The sequence below is a fragment of the Zonotrichia leucophrys genome, chromosome 10 (assembly GCF_028769735.1).
Source record: "Zonotrichia leucophrys gambelii isolate GWCS_2022_RI chromosome 10, RI_Zleu_2.0, whole genome shotgun sequence".
NCBI lineage: Eukaryota > Metazoa > Chordata > Aves > Passeriformes > Passerellidae > Zonotrichia > Zonotrichia leucophrys.
The window spans coordinates 9,079,820-9,091,714 of record NC_088180.1 but is presented as its reverse complement, the minus strand read 5'-3'; the positions used below and the strand labels follow the sequence as shown (position 1 = coordinate 9,091,714).

General features: G+C 38.1%; 1 long non-coding RNA gene across 3 annotated transcripts in view; it reads right to left on the bottom strand.

Annotated features, from left to right (window-relative positions):
- Positions 1-633: 633 nt before the first annotated feature.
- LOC135452036 (uncharacterized) overlaps positions 634-11,895 on the bottom strand; it is a 104,160-nt gene continuing 92,898 nt past the window's right edge. For all 3 annotated transcript variants that reach the window (XR_010441524.1, XR_010441523.1, XR_010441525.1), the window contains exons 3-5: positions 3,413-3,514; positions 1,328-1,449; positions 634-1,179 (exon numbers count right to left, since the gene is read on the bottom strand). This is a non-coding gene — a long non-coding RNA (uncharacterized LOC135452036). The remainder of the gene's footprint in view (positions 1,180-1,327; positions 1,450-3,412; positions 3,515-11,895) is intronic.

Here is an 11,895-nt window from a genome sequence, read left to right as displayed (position 1 = left end):
TTCCTTCCTCTCTCCCATTGTGCCTCTGTTCTCTACACAACACAAAAGAGGCAGAAACCACTGCTAGATTTCAACCACCCGCATTTCCTAGTTCAGGGGGTAAAAATCTGAACACTGGAGTCAAACCTGGTTTTATTACTTGCACTACAAAGCACATACAGAAAATTATCCCAATCCACCACAGCAGCACAAGAGTTTTCAGAGACACGTGCACTTATTAGCTTAGGTCCAGGAATATAATTCTTAAAAGCACCTTATGCCTACACAATTAATTTCATTTTAAAAGAAAAATGGAGGTAGCTGGCAGGGGTTTTTTGTCAAAAAAAAAATCAAAATTTTTTTCCTCAAAAATTAATTTTTCCTGACCACCTTTGTCAACAAAGACTTCAGAGGTCATCAAAAACCAAGCTGGGACTCGCAAGCAAGGAGGAATGAGAAGAGCTAGAGTTCTAAAATGTCAAACCCCCAGTTCCCACTCTCCCTATGAATGTTTCTGCCCCTGGGTCCAGACTACCCTGGGTTCTTTACTCCTAATTTTTCACATGAAGCTTTCCCACTGAGGAGAATATTTTCAAAAAGCCTTGAGGAAAAAAACAGTGCTACACAGGAAATACTATGAATCTCAAAGCTTTCATAGTGCCTATCACAACAATTGCTATTTAGGATGCAGTTGATATTGTATAACATTATTTTTCAAGAGAAGGTGCAAGTTAACTGGCCAAAGGGGAACCCCCCAGCATTACTTTTAGTGTTAATTCTATAGAGATATCTTTTTTATCTTGACCCTTCTTTTTCCACATGGAACAAAGTTGCTGCTCTCATGCAGTTTTCCCCATCTTTTCATGATCTTTCAAGAGGTTTTAACAAAAACCTCCCAAAACCCAACAAAACAGAATAAAAGCATATTCTATCTAGCTGTTCAGCCAAGGGCACCTTCTACAGCCAAATGTACTGTGGAGGCATTGCTGTCTAACTCCTGCGCCTTCAAAAGCGCAATGGGAGAGACAGAGAGTGGCTGGAATTCTTTCTGAGGTTAATTCCATGAGATCTGGCCTGTCCATGGCCTCACCCAAGGTGGATTACTCTGCTCTCTTCAGAAGGTTGTGTCTCTGTCATGCTGTACTGTGCTTCCCTGAGGCTGGTTCAGGGTACCTCTGATCAATTTACTACAGCTCTTCCCTAGGTGGTGAAAGTAGCACACATGAGCAAAATATTTACTATTTCCCATGTTTGGAAGTCACATAAAATCATCACAGAAATTACTTTTTCTGCAAAAACCAATGACATTTTACAAACTCCTTGTACCTTTACACACTGATTCTCCTACCTTAGCTTTTATTCCTCCCAGCTGAGCTCCTGGTGGTTTTGCAGATGGGCAGACTGGAAGTTCACACAATAAACATGCAGCAAAGACAATCCATGAGTTTGCACTGCTTCAGTTACCAGGATCTGCAGAGATGTCAAAGACATGTTATTCCTCATTTGGCAATATGCTTGGTTTGCTAATTAATGCAAACAGCTTGTTGTCTACAGTAATACACAATTACTTCTCAGTGACCAAATGGCTCACAACAATTTTAACAAGCAGTTCAGGAGCCAAAAGCATTCCATAAATAAGGTGCTGACACTAAGCTTGTGTATTTTTATTTAAAGATACAATATTATAGCCATCTGGAAAACCATTTATTTAATAATATCCAGGAATGTGGGGCTTGCCACCTGTTAACTGGAAAATTATTGGCAAAACAGGTAGCCAAAGGCATGAGTGGATCCTAGTCAGGACTAGGGAGTAAGAGATTGTGCCTGACTTGTAATGGCTTCTTTTTTGCATCACTCAATTTTGGAAAGAAATACACATTTTTATGGAAGACCACCAATCAAAGAACAAATCCAAACACCAGGAAGTTTTTTACTGCCACAAGAAAGAACAGAGCTTTTGTTTCCACCTTTCTTGAAGAAAACAGAAGAGTCTTTGGTTAGAGTGTGTGCCAAAATAAATGTGTTTTCATAATGGCAGTGTTCAAATGAATCACTTGCATAACACAGAGCAAAACTCCTGCAATTTCTATCCTTCTACATTCCATTTGTGAGCAAGGCAATTTGGGATTCTGCTGCCATGCAGGAATTCAGTGCTGAATCCCTAACCCAAATAATGTCATGGATAGTTTCAAAGATGTAGCTACCTGCAATGGTTTAAAACACAAACAGGATGTACAAACACTAATTTTCAAGGCTCAGTCATGCCCAAATCTGTATTACATCCAGAGATGTAGCTTAAAGTACTGCTCCTCACAGGGGGAGGTGACAGCACTGCATCCTACAAAGGAGCCCATCTTCTAGTCCCAACCTGACTCCTTACCTGCTTCTCTCTACAGCCATAAATGCTTGCTCTATTCCCATTAGCAGCCCAAGTCTGAGCACCATTTTTCACCTGTTACTGATGCTTTCATCAATATCTCCCTTCCACTGCAAGTACTACATTTCCAGTCACCTTGTCAGTGGAGCTGAGCTTTTTTTTCGTAGTCTACCCACCACTCTTTTGTTAAAAGCATTATTCCTTCCCTTGCTGTGTCTCATTTAAACATTCAAACTGACAGTCTATTAGGTGTTCTGGTGGCAGCTTCTTAAGAGATTGAGGCCTTTTGTGTGTCAGCCCCCTGACACACAATCTACATTTAGCAGGGAGGTGGCAGACACAAAGAATATCTTTTTAAATTAGAGAGCAAGGCAGAGATTTGCAGAGAGTAAGAGAAACTGCTCTGAAAACATGGCTCCTCTGGAAAAGGGGTTGCAGGGTAGGGCAGCTGTTTTTGAATTGCCCATGCAATCACCCTATCAGGCAGTTCAGGAGGTGACACATCTAAAGCGGGTGTGGAGGAGTTTTAACTTTAATGGTCCTTCTCATCTCTGAAGACATGAACATCGTGATGAGGGCTCCCTGGCATTTCCCTGTGCTGCCAGTGCTGCTGCTGCAGGTGGCAGAAATCAGAAACATCCCTCAAGTTATCAAAAACTGCACGAGAAAAAGTGAGAATAGAATAAATTGACTCCTAGTTTGATAATGTGGCTTGTTCACATACCCATTCCTCCAGGTAACAGACACAGCACAGGGGGGAGATGCTATTGAAGGAGTTTTCACTTATTCATATTAACAGCACATAATGACACAACGGCTCTCATAATAAGAGTAATGATGCCAGCATCTCCATTAAACCTATTCTTCTTGAGGACAATAATTTCTTGAACTTTCCAGATTTATGATCATTGTTATTATTACCTTTTAACACCATCCAACCATATCTATTTTTCTTTGTCCAAATATTATAAAAAATTCATCCTTCAGCCATTTTTATTAATAGCTTTGAGCACCTAAATAAAGCAATTAAGAAAGTAATTTAAATGTATTCTTTACCTAGCTCAGATGTCACACATCCGCACGAAGCCCAGATGCTGGAAGTGTTGTTTGAAATTCATAGTTTCATTCATGTAACAGATGACACAAGCCAACCTCTCCCTATACAGGAAGAAAGAGCACTGATTAAGATAAAATATTGAAAAAATACAGTCAAGAAGGACTGCAAGCCCAAATCTCAATCTATTTTACTCTCAGAATATTATTGGAAAATCAGGTGCTAATGATTCCATCTCAGAATGTAAATGATATTTTGTAACTTGCATTGGAACTCGTGCTAATATTTACTATTGTTTGTAGTTACTCTTAAGAGCAGATGATTACAAATGAACCACAGAGGAAAGCCTGTCACTTTCATTCACTAGATACAAAAAAGGAAATCATGCTTTTGGGGTTGACCCTCACCTTCCCTTCACCCCACCTCATTTCCTCCTCTTCAGTGGGAATGGAGATCACTGAGGGATTTAGGGCAGAAACCTTCTGCTTTCTTCTCCTTCCTCTCTCTTTGGATTTTGCCACTTTGCTCATATGCTGAATAGCTACTCTTCTGTTAAAGGCATTTTATTTCTACTGCTCAAGATGCATACTGACAGCTTTTCTCTTGTCTAAAATAAGTTATTCTGTCTTCTTTTCTGGGTAACTGTACACACACAAATACCTATTTATCTTCTTCACTGAATTTGCTGCCATTTCAGAAATATTATAATTATTTTTTTCTTAGCAAAAAAACCTCAGTCCTAAATTTTATATAGGCTATTACTAGTCCCAAAATTCATCTCAATACTACATACTGAAATGGACTTGTTTTTTCTATGACTTCTCAAGAAGTATCAAAGTTCTCACATCAACATAAAACCATAGATCAGCATCAATGTTAATATATTATCTGCATTTAGGGATAATCCAAAAGGGATCCAGAGATAACCAATAGATTAATAAACAAGAGATTAAAATCAAACTCAACTGAGTTTTAAAGAGTTGAGCTTTGATGATCCTTGTGGGTCCCTTCCAATTCATAATATTTTATTAATATATCCCAGGTCCTTTATTTGCCTGATCCCACAAACTTCTACACATTTTTGCAGAAGTTTTCCATATCTGTGACCACCAACAATGTGAGACCTTGTTATCAGTCACAGCCCATTTTATAAAGTTATAATTTTACTGCTTACCTATGCCATTTGTCTTGCCTCTCTATTATATTCTCTGTCATTTTGAGTGTCGTGTCAAGCTCTAATCAAAAAATGCCCAAAAAATGTTCTAAATTTCTTCAATTCTTTCACAGACATATCAAAGAGCACTGGGTAAAGTGAATCTCTCCCTTAACTTTGCACTACTGGCAAATGAAGGGATATTGCACACTCAAGAAACACTTGACTATTTGAACTATGAGCCACAGTTATATTAATAATCTTTATAGGCACTTTAATTTCTTTCAATCCAGATTTTTCCTCTAAATACTTCCCTTTCTTGATGCTTTTAATAACCACTCATAAATTATAATGTCCCTACTTTCTGCTGAGCTTGCCATTTCTTGTTCCTCTCATGTGGAATGGGTGAAAACTATGAAAAATAATTTATTATGAGATAAAACTAATTGTGTAACCAGCATTAAATAATTTATTCCAGGATTATTTTTCACCTCCTTCTATGGCTGTATATTTTATTATAATTTAGTCTGTTTCAGAAAAGAAGAATCAGTGCTGTCAGAAAACAATCAAAAAGAGATTGCAAAATCTGTTTTGATCAAATGTGAGTTCTATCTAGCTCTTCTTCATTTCAATAATTAATATTAAAGTAAGTGCTGAAAGCATTACATTTTCTTGTCTTTAAATCTGTAAGCATTGACATAAAATCTTTAAAAATTTTAGCTCCACAGCTGTGCTGAGAAAAAGGTGTTTTACTGCTTATAGTCATGTACATTAAAAAAACCCACACTACTTAAATTCCAGTATCCTGCACACTTCATCAAAAAAGTCAGCACTGTACATTTTTCTGCTAGCAAGTGACTGCATTAATAGCTCCAATACTGAAAACTCTGAGATCAGTAGTCAACAGACAATACAAAATGAGATAGTACCATTTTAAAGACTTGCAGTAAAACTGAATTATTCCAAAAAGCCTTGAATTATTTCCCAGACAGATATGCTACTAGAAACAGGCCTAAAGCTCTTTCCACAGCCAAAAGCCAAGACTTGCATTATGCAACACCTTAGTTATCTATAATGTGTATCATGCTGAGCCATTCATCCAAGAATATCCTTTGCCTCCTTTAGGGTAAGAGGTAATTTAACCTCAGTACTAGCTCATTTCTCCTAAGATTGCCAGTCTTGTGAGAAATTACAAGATTAGCTTTACGATGAGAACAAATGTGCATTAGACAGTGAAATTTAACCCTACCTTCACCCTAGGGCTGATATACAACAATGAAGGAACAGTTTTTCACCTAACCTATTGCAGTTTGATAAAGAGAAGCATCCTAGTTGGTATTAAATGATAAAATGTAAGTATTTTACATTCGCTAGTGGAAGCTTAAATACCTTATTGACAATCTTTTATTCCCCTGATTCACTATTTCATTATAATGGCCAAAATCATTATGCAGAAATGCAGGAATACACTCCGGCAGTCAACCTGAGTAATTCAATATCCTTCACTACCAATATATTATTTCCAATCTCATCTAATATTGTATCTCTCTCTAAATCGTCTTTGGAGACCATAATTGTTCCTTCATTTGGTGAGGACAAAGCAGTCTCACACACAAATCCCTAGAACAGATACACATCATAGTGCAGTTAGAATTTCTAAGTGCTCTGAAGACAAATCCATGCAGTGGGACAGGATTTCCCCAGTGCTGGACAGAGCCAGCAAAGGGAGTCAAACATTAACAGGTTTGTGACATTGTGAGCTGTCACTGCTGTGCAGCTGTGGCTGAGCCAAGGCCCTGGTGTTGTTCCTTTGGGTTTGGTGCTCAGCTAGAGGCCTTGCTGTGGTTACAAACTGCCTGGCTCTCAGTGCCCAACAAGGGTATTCATTGGCTGTGCAAGAGACACTGTTAATGAAAGACTTTTCCTTAAAGTGCCTTAAATCTCCCTCTGCACTGTGACACATCAGGCTGACACTCATGTCAAGCGTCAGAGGCCTCGTTCCCAGTGGTAACTTGAGGAGACACTGAAGTAACAGTCTGGGATCTCTACACATGGGGGTGGGGAGCAGAAATGACTCAACTAATTTCAAGTATTTTTCTAACCCAGAAAATTCAGCACTGAACAAGTTTAGAATTTCCACCCATGTCTACTTCAGACTTCAGTGCTTTATTTTCCATCACATTTGAGCTGAGCAGCCTTTCACTCAGAAATTAAAGAATACTTCAACATAAGAAACTCGCACTGTGTTCAGGTAAATGGGATGATCAAAATGAATGAAAGAAATCAGAGCAGATTTGTTCTCTGTTTGTTCAAGCTAAATGCAACTCAGTCCCAAGTCATTTGATGAGATTTGTTCAAGGAGTGATTACATCCCAGCTAATTAGAAATAAAACCCACAATATTCCAAATTTAACTCATCATTTTAACTAGGCCAGCGAGAAAAGGTAAGCAGCTCAAAAGCCACATGAAACAATATTAGGAAAGCAACAAGGAGTTTAGAAGTCAGAGGGCATCTTTTCTGCATATAAATAAACAAAAGGTCAAAACCATGACCTATTGCTTTCTGATTCACAGTATTATTCAACTCTTGTAATTTGATCTTATGCCAGTTGAATATGAAATGGACATTTCTGATTTTTTCAGAAACTGTAATTCTTCTAATTTTATTAACACTAGAGCTACTAGAATTTTTTTTTTTTGTCCTATTAATGGTTCCCATCCCATTAACAAAGAACATTCCTGAACATTCCCATTTTTGGACCAACAGAAAGCCTTGGGAAAACCATGTAGATTTCTGACAGAAAGCAATCAGCATTGAGACAGAATTTCAATACCTCTCATACACTTTAAAAAAATTAGTTTTACTTAGATCAATTGGTGTATGACACCAAAAGCATGTTTTGTCCCAGAAATCATAATCAGAAAGGCGCCTAGCATTTGCCATACTTTCCTTGTATATCAGATGTGTATTTAAAAGCAGAAAACTCCCTAATTTGGCAGTGTTGTCACTTATGTCACTTTACAACACTCATTAAGCCAATATGATGATAACAGTCAAAGGAGGCAAGCGCACTTCAGAAACAAGATGGATCAGCTTTAGACAGGCAGCACAGAACAGAGGAGCTCTGCCCAGCAGTCACCAGTAATTGGTTTAATGTGCAGTGACGGTTTTAAGTTAATAATACACTTTTCTACATCACACTTGTCCCATTCAGTCTCTTAATATCACCTGCTTGTCACATCAGCCTCATGGCTGGTAACTTATACACCAAAATCAATACTGAAAAATCCCTGTTTACCTACTACCCTAAACATGCAGAGTTGCTTTCTTTTTGCTTTCTTTTGGCTTCCCTTTTCCTGCAGTGCTCACATCTGGAAACTATTCCTTTCCTCTTTTTCTCTTTGGTTTTTTTTTTTTTTGGCTTGGTTACTGAAGCACGCTCTAATACCTCTTACTTAACTTCTTTTTTTCTCACCACCTCAATAACCATAGCACATCCCACATTGTTCCTTTGCTCTGTCCAGATTCAAAAGATCAATTTCACTGACCGCTATTATCATGTTTCATTGATGATGACATCCTCCAGTGGTGCAATATCAGAATTGATAGTCAAGGCTTACTGGGGTTATGGATAAACTATGAAAACACTGACCAGAAGAACATTAGAACCAATAAATGGAATTAAAGTATTTCTTCAGTTTGTTTTGTTGACTTCGGAATTTCTTATCATCATATTCTTATATCTGACACTTTTAAAATCAGAAGCTTCCTGAATGGGGAAGAGGGAGGAGGTGGTAGTGAAAAGCTAAACTGATATCTACACGCTTTTATATTGTTGATGGAATAGAAATCTGGATTGTTTTATTTCTTCCATTTGCAGCCAAATAATGTAGGCATTAGTAATTAAAATGTCTGAGTAATAATAATTTTTAAAAATTAGGAAAATAAAAAAACCTCCATAAATTAACTCCCCTCCATGAAACAATAAAATACACAGGAAAACAATTATTCCACACCTGCTACCCATTTTAGAAAGCACGAGATTGCCTTTTGCACAAACTGTGCATTGGTACTGGACACAAGCTGCTGAGGGTAAAATGACCAGGACTGACACTACAGCTACAAAATGATGGTGCTCTTATTCTGTCTGGAATTTGGAAGGAATTATAGCAACTACCTGGCTCCCTGCTCAAAACAATCTTGTTTGGAGATTACTTGTTCCATTTTAATTTTAATCATTTTAAATCATCTTTTCCATAGGGATGTGCTTTAAAGACCTAATACCCACGTGATTTTGCAAAAAGCTGTGCTATGACTGACACTTTCACATCTGCTTTTGCCAAGACAGAACTTATTTTAAAAAGCTAAAAAAACTTTTAAAATAATAAAGAATTGAGCCACTCTGGATCAACTGCAAACCCCTGATCAATTTGCAAATAAATCCATACAGCATACCAGCTAAAATTTAGTTATGCTCACAATTTAGTCAGGCTTTCCTATTGTGTTCTTGCAACTAAAACAGATTCTTTACACATCTATAGAGATTTTGTTCTCCCAGTTTCTTCTCCCAAAGTAAAATACTCATTTCCCCTCTCCCTTTTCTGCCAATGTGAGATCCTTTCTTTTCTGTACAAATCTACATGCAGAAAACTGACTAAATTTTGTGAACAAATAATATTTCTTCATTAGAGGGAAGTGAAAGCTTCTATCCATGAACCTCTCACTCTTTCAAGTGCACAGTAGGGGCTAATAATGAAATAATTAAGCACACAAACAAGCATTAAGCTAATACCTAGTGTTGCAGCCACTCTTTCTCCATAACTATTATATTTCGAAGTAGTCTTCAATCTCCCCTGTAAACAGCAGTGCAATATCTTGATGGGGACAGCTTTTCTTTCAGACTGGAGGAACATTAGAAGGTCAATAGATTTTTTTCACCAATTCCTTGGTCTTACAATAGCACACCTGGTATGGTTGCATCAATACAGGCCCATTCTACTGTCTCTTATTTTGATTTAAATTAGCATAGAATAGTTGGCAATGCACACAAATCCCAGTAGTTTACAGAAGTGCTATCTAATCTAAAAATACCAATAGTACTGAGAACTAAGTGCAGTTCCTTCTTTACTTCTCATTACTATGCTTAAATCCCAGAGTTTAAATAGCATCTCAGATGTCAGGGACAAGACACTGCACTTAAACCCTGCAAGTTAAGGATGGAGAGAGAGCTCCAGTGCTACACAACTGTGCTTCAACCAGTCTAAGTTAACTATCCAATACACAATCTTGGAAAATATTACATGTTTAGCAATAAACACCAAATTCCATTAAGGGGATTATTGTATTTTCTATCTCTGCAGCTACTGCTTGATTCAGCCAGGGAAATAAAACTAGCTGTATGAGAGGATTGCCTTGCTTTGGTTGCACACATAATTAAATACAAAAGAAAAAAAAAACATAATCATTTTTAAGTCATTTTTGACAATTTTTTCCTGATATGCAACAATCTGTTCTCACTAGAGAGTAATGCTTTGGCATTCCAGAAATAAACAGCAGACAAATAGACAGGAATCAGAATTTTTCATTGTTAGTTTAACAGTTTGAAAACTGGAGGGTGATCCCAGACAGCTACAAGCAGTTCTCACCTTTCTACAACCCCTCAGAGCCCAACAAGTTGGAAGCTATTGGAAGATATGCAGTTCCAGGGACATCACAAGTAATCTTCTCTTATGAGAATCCTCACTGAATGGCAGCACTTATGCTACAAGTGCCACTTTGCAGGCATAAGGTTTGCCAGAACAGACTTATATGAGCATCTCTAGCCCTCCAAGAGGTTATCAAAACCTTTAGAGAAAGAACATTAAAGGGAGGCTGGGGAGCACACAAGATTTCATTGAGAAGTTCCTATCCAAAAGGAGGAAAGACAAAGTGCCTTTATTTTTATTTCCTAAGAAATAAAGAGACAAAAAAAGTAAACAGCAGAAATACATCTAAAGTCACACTATTTTTAAATGCAAACAAAACAGGAGCTGCAGGGAAACACATCTGGACTCTCTGTTGATGGACAACAAAGCTTTCATATTACTTCAGTTATTACTGCCTTTCTGCAAAATCTCCCTCACTGCTGGGACAATCAATGTTCTTTTAAACACAGCAGCACAGATGGAGTTTCTGAAAGATCTCAAAGGAAAACATGGAATTGGGAAACTTATGTACAAAACATTCTCTTAAGAGCAATAGCTTATCTTTACAGACCACTAGAAATACTAAATAATCACAAAAGGCATTAACGAATTCCTATAAACTCCTGAATGCCATGTGAGTCAGATTCACTCCTGCAGCACAGGGGTGTGTAAAAGTACACGCAAGGAGGAAATTACCACAGTGAACGACACCACTTCCATCACACTCCCTCAGGGAATCAGTGGATAGCAGAGGCTCCATCACAAGACACTGTCTTGTGCAGGTGAGGAATCAATAAATTTTGCAGCTTCCCAGGCTAAACTCAGCCTGCAGCTCCTGGGTGGATGCATTTCCAACTAACAACTCCTGCCAGCTGCTGCTGATAATGTTCACCATCATCTGAGACTACACCCTCCACAACCTCTCCTGCTTGCTGCATATCCTACATTTCCCTGCTCTGCCCAGCTCACAGCAGGGTGACATTTCAGATTGCACAGGGGACTCATCCAGTGCCTCCCCAGAGATTACAACCCATAACTCAACAGTGCTGATTTAAAGCTAGAGCAACACACAGGTCAGAATCGTACCTAACTCACATGTTCTGCATAATAAACACACCAGGCATGTGGCTGGTAGCCAGCAGCTCACAAATCTGAGTACCTTTGCTGCCTTGCAATTTACAGCAGTTTTGGATGATCTTTCTGTATGCAAGCTGGAAGACTGTGCTAAAGCCAAATAATTGTATTTTTTTCGTCATACTACACATGGAAATCCTTATTTAGCAATATGTCATATCTACAGAGCCACACAACAGGCCAGAGGTCCAACAGTACTAATGAACATAAGAAGTTTCCAAATAACTTCTGAGCATGCCAGCATAACAGTCCTTGCCTCCCAGCATAACTATCCCTGCTGAACTTCCCTGTAAGATAAGGTGGTGGTTGGATACTGAATGAAACTTTTAAACTTACTGATTTTAATTCTCATCCAATCAACATGGTTTTGGTGATTTGTGATTTTTTTTTTTTTTGGCTCTGTGGCTGTTGTTGGGTTGTTTCAGTTCTTAAACAGAGAATCTTTTCTGCAGGTAAAGCTCAGTGGTACTGGCTAGTTTTAATGAGACACTAGACCCTTTACCTTGAATTTTC